Below are 10,368 nucleotides of genomic sequence, written 5' to 3'. Positions count from 1 at the left end.
AACAGTTTAGTTCCTGTAAGGATCCTTTCATACCTATGCATTGCTTAATCCAGATGACTGATTTTTCAAAGAATCTCTTGACATATCTGATTTGAAAGCACACAAACTAGGTGGTTACTTCCACCTCATCTCTTGGCTCTAGGATCATATTGGGATCAGGCTTCCGGATCAGGTTCTTTGCAGATCAGAAATGGCATGGGTGAGTGTGCCGGGGGCCAGACTAACCTAAGCACACATCCAGATACTGCCTTTTTTTTTTTTTTTTTTTAGCTGTGTGGGAAAATCTCTTTTCTACTGACATGGTTTGGCTCTGTTTCCCCACCCAAATCTCATGTTGAATTGTAATCCCCAGTGTGGAGGTGTAGCCTGATGGGAGGTGATCGGATCATGGGGGTGGTTTCTAATGGTTTAGCACCATCTCCCTAGTGCTGTCTCATGATAGAGTGCTCATGAGATCTGGTTGGTTGTTTAAAAGTCTATAACACCCCCCACTTTAGCTTTCTTCCTCTTTCTCCAGCCATGTAAGACATGCCTCCTTCCCCTTCACCTTCTGCCATGATTGTCAATTTCCTGAGGCCTCCCGAGTCATGCTTCCTGTATGGCCTGTGGAACTGTGAGTCAATTAAACCTCTTTTTTTTTTTCTTTTTGAGATGGAGTCTCGCTCTGTCACTGAGGCTTGAGTGCAGTGTATTGGCTCACTGCAACCTCTGTCTCTTGGGTTCAAGCAATTCTCCTGCCTCAGCCTCCTGAGTAGCTAGGACTACAGGTGCACGCCACCACACCCAACTAGTGTGTGTGTGTGTGTGTGTGTGTGTGTGTGTATTTTAGTAGAGACGGGGTTTCGCCATGTTTGCCAGGCTGGTCTCTAACTCCCGACCTCGTGGTTCACCTGCCTCAGCCTCCCAAAGTGCTGGGATTACAGGCATGAGCCACCATGCCTGGCCCACCTCTTTTCTTTATAAGTTACCTGGTCTCAGGTAGTTCTTTATAGCAATGCGAGAACAGACTAATACAACTACTTTGAGTTTCACCTTTTCTTCTTTGGAAAAATATCTCCATTGAAGTGTTATGGTGAAGATTCAATAAAATTAAATGATAACATATATGTAAAGGGCTTAGCAATAATCCAATGGATAATAAGCAGTCAAGAAGTGGTAGCTATCAGTATAGTCAGCCTCTAAGAAGAGAGCAAGTGTTTATTTTCAAGAAGAAGTATGCAGAAAGAGCCACTTTCAGTCTACCATCCCCCCAAATTCCTTGAAGGAAGGATGATACGAGCAGCAAGGAAGCAAGGAGAGAGGGCATGAAACACTATAGGTCCTGCTAGTAATGAAGTCCCTCTGTGTATGCCTATATCAATAATTGAAACTTACACATTCATGAGATGCACTGTGTTTATTAGGATGTACATGTGCCTCCCTAAGAAGCTGAGAGTTCCTGAGAGACAGAGACAGTGTCTTATTCATCTTCTCTCCACAGGTCCTGGCTTACTACCTGGCATTTATTGGGTAATGAATGTCTGTTGAATGCATGGGCAAAGAAAGGTAGGAAAGGTATGAAGGAGAAGATGGAGGTCCCAACCAGTAGAAATCTCAGCCATTCTGCCTGGACTCCATGTCATCTCCCTGCTATTAGGCCCATCAGAATGTAAGCACAAATGCCTAGAGAATGACAAGCTTCTTTGGGACTCTGCTGACCAGACATGACATAAGGCTGGGCAGCTCCTGGGGAACCTCCAAGAGCTGACTCCAGGCAAAGTGACTAATCCTAGGAGTTGCTGGCTTGGCTGCCTCTCTCCCTTCCTTATTTCCAAGATTGGTCAGCTCCTGCTCTGAAATAGCAATTGATTTTCAGACATGAGTTGATAGAGCCATGATTTTCTAATACTGTTCCAAAGGAGCTAAAGTACCTCTGAGGAGCAGTGCAGGCTAGGATCAAACTCTCCCTACCTTCCACTCCACTCTCTACCTTGCCCCTCCACCTCTGCCCACTTTCTATGTCCTCAGGCACAGCAGCTTCTACATTATGGATGACAAATTCTGGTCATCCGCCTATGGTTGCATTAGGAAAAGAGTACTGCTACTTTCATTTTCTTTTCTAATCACTGCCCTAGAAGAATAACACCTCACATTCTCTGGTAGACTGAAGCTTGTAGCTGCAATGATGCTCAGAAAACCAGGCTTCTATTCATTGGCCACTTGCTGCACTTTCTGTCCCTTGATCCTTGCAATGTTCCTTTGAGATAGGCACAAAAATCTCCATTTACAAGTGAGAAAACCAAGGCAGAAGAGAGTCAGTTTATTTTAGGCTCAAATGTACTTCCAATAGCTTATAGCCTCTACATCTAGTGTTTGAACCCAGGTCTGAAACAAATAGGAACGAGAAGGGGAGGGAAAAGAGGAACAGAAATTCTTTTCTATAAAACAATTGTTTATGCAGCCAGCATTTGTTAAAATCCAGTTTGTGCCTACAGACACAATCTTTGGATTTGCTTTGTTTCTTGATGAATAACTTGGAAGCTATTCAAATAACTTGGAAGCTTCCTTTAAAAGGAACATCAGGAGGTGATTTTTGACTAACCATAGGTATACTTTCTGAGCCAAATAGATTTGCAAATAAGAAAATGGGAGGACATGAGCTTGAGGAAAATGATAGGCATTCCAACCTCACCTGCTTGCTGACGACCTCCACATGATTTCAACAGTGATTTCAAATATTTCACTTTAAGTCAGTATGACTTAAATATGAAATTGGCTCTCCCTAAAGCTCCCCTGAGGCCTAAACAGTCATCATTACCATAGCTGTGACAGGGAGACTGTTGAATTTATAATCTATTGGCCATTCACAGCATAGTGTATAAACCTAGCTCATGATTTCTTTGCAATAGAAGTGCACTTTTTCATCATATTCCCTTCACAACTTACTCACCAGATCAGACTTTGAGCTCTCCTCCTGGCTTAGCCTAGATCAGTTGAAATAGTCATCTATTAGGCCAGGCATGGTGACTTACGCCTGTAATCCCAGCACTTTGGGAGGCCGAGATGGGCGGATCACGAGGTCAGGAAATCTAGACCATCCTGGCTAACACGGGGAAACCCTGAATCTACTAAAAATACAAAAAATTAGCCGAGCGTGGTGGTGGGCGCCTGTAGTCCCAGCTACTCAGGAGGCTGAGGCAGGAGAATGTCATGAACCCGGGAGGAGGAGCTTGCAGTGAGCCGAGATCATGCCACTGCACTCCAGCCTGGGGCAACAGAGAGAGACTCTGTCTCAAACAGAAAAAAAATAAAAAAAGAAAAAGAAACAGTCATCTATCCTTTGGCCCCAATACCTCACCTAAAGTCTATGAACAATAAGATGATTTTCTTGAGTGGGACTTTTTTGTTTAATACAATAAGACATTAGATATTTCCCCTGATACAGGGCTCAATCTTTTTCTTTTTAAAGCAATATTTCTCAAAGTACACTTTTTTCAAAGTACATTTCACAGAACTTAAGTTTCATTAAGTACTTCACTAACAGAAGAATCTGTGATCTAATAAATTTGGAAAATATTGAGAATTAGAGCCCCCTCTTAGATATGTACTGTAGCCACTCAGCTTGTTACAGACGACGTAAACATTGTAATGTTCGCCCAGCTTTTGAATGATGTCTATTAACGTCACCCAGATGAGTATTCCATGGAATGCACTTTGGGAAAACCTATTATTCAAAAAAATTCTGGAGCATGAAAACTATTAATAAACCCGTTCACAAAATCACACCAAATATCTGAAATCATGCCAAAAATCTCCTAGATATGGGTTGAATTGCCCACTTCAGAGACGAGATGATTCTTTTGTAATAACGAGTATTGTTAAGTGAATACTTCTTATCTCATTGAATCCCAAGGACTACCTCACAAGGTAAGTATAGCTCTTTTCATTACACATGACAAACAAGGCTCAGAGAGGTTAAGTATCTTGCTTAAGGTCACAAAACTGCAGAGCAACAAAACTAGAATTTTGAATCTAAGCTCAAAGGGTCACTAAACCGAATTTGGGTCCACTCACCCAGCACATCAAAGTCAAGCACTGATATCAGCATTGGTGACACAGAAGCTGAGGCATTTATTGCAGGCAGCAAGCAAGGAGTATCAGGCAGCTAATAATGCTTAAGACCTAATCTCCCTGATGGCTTACGTGTAAGGGTTTTTTAAAGGTGGGAAGGCAGGGGTTGCAGGCAAGGTCATACAATACATGGAGGCTACATCTTGGTTTAGCCACAAAAGGCAAAACCACTCAAAGTGAGGGCCCACAGGATAGGTGACCATTAGATGAATTCAAAGATTTTCTGATTTGAGATGAGGTGTGGTGGCTCACACCTGTAATCTCAGCACTTTGGGAGGCCGAGGCGGGTGGATAAGTTAAGGCCAGGAGTTTGAGACCAGCCAGACCAACATGGCAAAACACCACCTCTACTAAAAATACAAAAATTAGCTGGGCGTGGTGATGCACACCTGTAATCCCAGCTACTCAGGAGGCTGAAGCATAAGAATTTCTTGAACCTAGGAGGCAGAGGGTGCAATGAGCTGAGATCGTGCCACTGCACTCCAGCCTGGGCAGCAGTGAGACTCTTTCTCAAACAAACAAATAAACAAAAACCCAAAGATTTTCTGATTTGTGATTGGTTAAGCTTTGGCTACAAACTTGGGTTCAGCAGAAAGGAATGTTCTGCTCTGGCCTGTGAGCATGACTTCCTCCAGGTCCCTCAGGAAGAAATTTACAAATTTACAACAAGGAAGAGTTGTCAGAGTTCAGTCCTCAGTTCTTCCTTATCTGAGATCTACATGTCAACAGGTGGTATTTTCCATTTAGCAGGATCTGGGTTTCCACAAAACAACTCAGGGACATACGTTAAGATGTTATCTCTAATTTCTATAGGGAAACAAACATTTTGTGGCTCTAATTTTCTTGGCTATTGTTTTAAGCTATTAATACCTTCTTACTTATCAGCGTGCTCATCTACTTCTTGAGGCTAGCCAGGTGGCTGGAATTTTCCTTGAACGGACTCAAGAGTTTCCTTTATTTTTCATGCCTTAAACAGGTCTGTTCTCCCTCTTCAAAGCTCAAGCTCTTAAGGACTATGCTATTGTTGGATTTTTCATATTGGAGAAGACCTTCCCTCCTCCTCAAGAACATCCCTTCTTCAGATAGCCTGACTGGGTCTTCATCCTGGGAGAGCTCATGAAACACAAACCAGATCTTGGCCCTCACATGTGTCTAGGCAGAGCTGAGCCTGGGCAACACCAACCGTACCCCCGGTTTTACATCCCCCAACCAATCCAGACTCAAGATCCATGCTCAGCAACTTCCCATCAAAGTGCTAATGATGAAGGATGGGGATCAAGTCAGCAAACTCCAGAAACGGTCTTTTTTTTTTTTTTTTTTTTTTTGAGACGGAGTCTCGCTCTGTCACCCAGGCTGGAGTGCAGTGGCTGGATCTCAGCTCACTGCAAGCTCCGCCTCCCGGGTTTATGCCATTCTCCTGCCTCAGCCTCCCGAATAGCTGGGACTACAGGCGCCCGCCACCTCGCCCAGCTAGGTTTTTTTTTTGTATTTTTAGTAGAGACGGGGTTTCACCGTGTTAGCCAGGATGGTCTCGATCTCCTGACCTCGTGATCCGCCCGTCTCGGCCTCCCAAAGTGCTGGGATTACAGGCTTGAGCCACTGCGCCCGGCCAGAAACGGTTTTACACTAGGAGTCAAGCCTTGAGATCCCATCACACACCAGACTCATTCCCTGATTAGAGCTGCTGAATTCTTTTACTCTCACTGCACTCATACTAAGGTTTCTTCCCTCCAGCCTCCTAACCCCAGAGGAGGCTGAGCCATGATACCCATTGTCAAGCAATAAATATTTAAGGAATCCCTGCGATATGTCAAGCGCCATCGTAGGTTCTAGGACAAGTGAATGTGACTGGGAAAGTCCCTCCCCTCTCAGAGGTTCAAGTTGGAGGACAGAAAATACAGAAATATAGAGCCCAAAATAACAAGAGGGAGTAATAAACACTTTGAAGAAAAATAAAGTGGAATAAGAAGGTAGGGTTGCATTAGGGTTCTCTGGGCAGTCTTCTATGGGAAGCCCACTTGTTTGTGCAGAGAGATCTGAATAAAGTGAGGGAGCAGCAAACAAAAGACGTCTGAAAGGAAGACTATGAGCCCTCCATAAGTGCGTTCTGGTCTGCACACAGGGCAATGGGCATGTAATTTCCTACGATTAAGACCTAGAGTATGTACGATATTACTACAATAGACCCTGAGGCTGACTTAGCATTGTTTCACAGCATCTGAGTTGCTCTGCTGGAGGAAAGTACATGTGATGGGCATTCATTTACTTCCCCCATCAGACAGAGTCTCTACCTTTGTCCTTCCTGCAAGATTCCCTAGGAAGCCAGGGCGCAGTGGCTCACACCTGTAATCCCAGCAATTTGGGAAGCCGAGGCGGGCAGATCACAAGGTCAGGAGTTCAAGACCAGCTTGGCCAACATGGTGAAACCCCATCTCTACTAAATATACACGAATTAGCTGGGCATGGTGACGTGTGCCTGTAATCCCAGCTACTCAGGAGGCTGAGGCAGGAGAATTGCTTGAACAGGGACCTGGGAGGTGGAGGTCGCAGTGAGCCAAGATCACACCACTGCATTCCAGCTTGGGCTACAGAGTGGGACTCTGTCTCATAAATAAATAAATAAATGATTCCCTAGGAAGCTGACTCCCACTGAATGTGCCACTCAGGAATCCCTGCTCTCTAGATTACGGGTGAGTTTGGTCAATGCAAGGCCCCAGCAGAAATGTTGAAAGTAAGAGCAAATATGTAGTTAGCCATTCTTTTTTTTTTTTTTTTTTGAGGTGGAGTCTCGCTCTGTCGCCCGGACTGGAGTGCAGTGGCCAGATCTCAGCTCACTGCAAGCTCCGCCTTCCGGGTTTACGCCATTCTCCTGCCTCAGCCTCCCGAGTAGCTGGGACTACAGGCACTCACCACCACGCCCGGAGATTTCTTTGTATTTTTAGTGGGAGATGGGGTTTCACCATGTTAGCCAGGATGGTCTAGATCTCCTGACCTCGTGATCCACCTGCCTCAGCCTCCCAAAGTGCTGGGATTACAGGCATAAGCCACAGCACCCGGCCTCATTAACCAGTCTTTAAAACAACAATGGGTGTATCCTTCTCTGGCCTCAGTTCCTGTGGGGAAGCTCTGGTGCCAGTCCCTGGGTGCTTCACCATTTTTAGTTAGTTCCTTAACCTTGTAAACAGACCCTTCATTAAACTCTTACTAGTTAACCCTTTGAGAGAGAAGCCATTTCCTGCCAGGACCCTGACAGATATAGAGAACCCACAGCCAACTGCTGGGTGTGTGGCAGACCTAGTGCATGGCTCCACACTGCCATCTTGGGGGCTGGCACAGGCTGGCACCAAGTCTGGGGAAGGGAGCTGGGGCTGGAGGTGTGGAGGGGAGGACCATGCATAGTTGCTTCCTGATCAGCTTTTTATTTGATTGAGAGTGAGGCAGGGAAGATTAGTGGGAAACTTGCAGTGGAATTCAGGGCTGAGGCTGCTTTTCTTTTGCTCCTTGTAATTTCCTACAGTGTTGTCAGCATCCACATCCTTCTCTGTGGGGTTGGTCTCAGAGCCAGGTTACCTCGTCTTAGGTCCAGTGGCACCCTGACTGGCCTGGTGTCCTTGAACAAGTTACCTAACCTCTCTGTACCTCAGTCCCTCAGCTGTAAAATTAAAAAAAAAAAAAAGAGTAAGAATACCTACTCTATAGCATTGATTTGAAGATTAAATGAGTTAGTATGTATACAATGTTTAGAAGAAGTGCCTGATACGTTAAAAGCTCTCAACAAACACTATCCTTTACTAATATCCTATGTGTCTGTATCAGAGTTGGGGGGGTGGGGGTACAGAAAGAAATGGGAGAAGGGAAACAGATGGGCAAATGATCTCTAAAATCTCTCTGGCACTAACACAATTCTTTATTATGTGTTCTGTCTGGCTCTTTATATTGATAGCTATTCCAGAGACAATCAATACCTATTAGTTGGCTTTATTCTTATTTTTCTGTCTGATCTTACAGGGGAGCAAACTGAGGCAAAGCATGAACTTACTTCTCAGGAAATTAACCATTATGTTGGCAATCACTGTGATTATTTGAACGGCAGCATCTGGACAAATTTAGTCACCTGAAGTACAGACGAGAGATTTCTCATGGTTAAAATGAAGCTCTCTTTATTTGCTTCTGCTAATTAAAAAATCAGAGCTAAAGATACTTAAACACTACCGTTAAAATGCCATGGCTGTCTATTGGCTTAATGAATTCTCTTATGAAATCAACTCTAAAATGTTATCCATCGTAAATCATGAAACACAATTTTTCTTATTCTCTTTTGAGCTTTACAGTTCATCTTAAAGATCAGTGTTTATATTCTCTTCTGTAGGTTGTACAATAACCTTTGGCCAGAAGAAATAAAAGTCTGGCTTTCTGACTTACAGGTGTGTTCCCTTTAAAGGAAAAGGAAAATATGTCCTCTTTAAAATTGATGATCATTGGTCACCTCAACTTTATTGAAGTTCACTTCTGACCTCTTTAGATGTAGTTCTCTACATAAAACTGCCCACCAGAATTCTCCATCTGAATGCCCCCTCCACAAACAATATTTTAAGAACTAAAATCATCATCTTTCCTTCCAAATGTGTTCTCCCTATGTCCCCAGGTCTCTCCATGTGTAGAGCTGAGACCATTTGCCACTCGATTTCCTCACTCAATTAATTACAAGTCCCAACAACTTTCTTTTTTTTTTTTTTTTTTTTTTTAGACAGAGTCTTGCTTTGTCACCAGCCTGGAGTGCAGTGGTGCGATCTCAGCTCACTACAACCTCTGCTGCCTAGGTTCAAGCTATTCTTCCTCAGCTTCCCAAGGAGCTGGGACTATAAGCGCATGCTACCACGCCCAGTTAATTTTTGTATTTTTAGTAGAGACAGGGTTTCACCATATTGGCCAGGATGATCTCAATCTCCTGACCTTGTGATCCGTCCACCTTGGTCTCCCAAAGTGCTGGGATTAGGGCGTGAGCCACCATGCCTGGCCCAATTTTACCTTTTTAACATCCCTCAGCTCTTCAAAACCGTTTTCTTTTCTCTAACACCTCCTCCATTCCCCAGCTCATAGTGAACTCTTAAATAGATTACTACAATCACCTCCCAAATGGTCTTCCTGGCTCCATCAACCTTGTGACCTTCAAGTTCATTCTCCACATGGATGCCAGAGTAACTTTCTAAAATGAAAATCTGATCATGTTCCTCTCTTGCCTAAATCCATCGATGGCTGCTGTTAGGAGTAAGTCTAAACTCCCAACCCTGGAACATCAGGTCTTTGTGCTCTGGTCACTGCTTCTCTACCTCACCTGCAACCAACACCACTCCCACATTCATATTCTGCTCACCGTGGATCGACATGAACAGGATGTGGCTGTTTCAGTCCCCAAGACGACATGGGGCATTTTCAATCATCTGCTGCTGTGTAATAACCACCCCGCAAACTGACCACATGATTTAACTTTGCCAGGGTTCCTTCCTTGGGCTGTGTTCAGTGAAAGGGTTTACTGAGCTGGCAGGTCTAAGATGGCCTCACTCACAGGACTGGCTGTTGATGGGAGCCTTGACGCTTTGGGGCTGACCCCTTATCCTCCAGTAGGTTAGAGCTTCTTTCAGTGGTTTCAGGCAGCATTTGAAGACAGTAAAAGCAGAAGCTCCAAGGCTTCTGATGTTCTAGCCTTGAAAGTCACGTCAACTTTGCTTCCTTCACATTTTTTGGGCAAATCAAGTTGCAAGGCCTGCCCACATTAGGGTAAAGAGGCTCCTTCTCTTGATGAAAGGAGTAGTGAAGTCACATGGCATGTCCTTGCAAAGGGACATGCAGACCACATTAGGGAGAATATGTGCCTGCATTTTGCAATCTGTACCATGGGCGTAAACTAAATGTTTTCTAAAAGGAATGGGGCAAAACCAAAAGGACTTGACCACTCCTTTGGCCCTGAGTAAATCCAGGAAGCCTAAGAGTATGACTATCCTGAGGTAGAGAGAGGGTCACATGCCGGATAAGAGGGACCTGGGCTCTCCACTTACAAGAAGAGAGCATGGTTATATTTACAATCACCATTCCCAACATGCTGTGAGTGCAGGTAGCTACAAGGAAGACAAAGGAAATAACCAGGACAACCATCCACTCTCTAAATCTGTTAATTCAATCACATGGAACACTTCTGTTTAAAATTCCTGAGGGTTAAGATGTAAGAATGCTTATCAAAGTAAACGCTGTTCACTTTTT

General features: G+C 44.2%; 1 long non-coding RNA gene across 1 annotated transcript; it reads right to left on the bottom strand.

The window, feature by feature from the left end:
* Positions 1 to 1,384: 1,384 nt before the first annotated feature.
* On the bottom strand, positions 1,385 to 2,989 carry LOC117075422. Its single transcript, XR_004433995.1, has 3 exons — positions 2,930 to 2,989; positions 1,970 to 2,236; positions 1,385 to 1,832 (listed from the first exon to the last, which is right to left on the bottom strand). It is a non-coding gene; the product is annotated as an uncharacterized LOC117075422 (long non-coding RNA).
* Positions 2,990 to 10,368: the final 7,379 nt, after the last annotated feature.

Source organism: Trachypithecus francoisi, unplaced genomic scaffold (assembly GCF_009764315.1).
Source record: "Trachypithecus francoisi isolate TF-2019V2 unplaced genomic scaffold, Tfra_2.0 Lachesis_group5, whole genome shotgun sequence".
Classification (NCBI taxonomy): domain Eukaryota; kingdom Metazoa; phylum Chordata; class Mammalia; order Primates; family Cercopithecidae; genus Trachypithecus; species Trachypithecus francoisi.
Note: the sequence above shows the minus strand (reverse complement) of the source record. Positions and strands in the feature narration are given on the sequence as shown.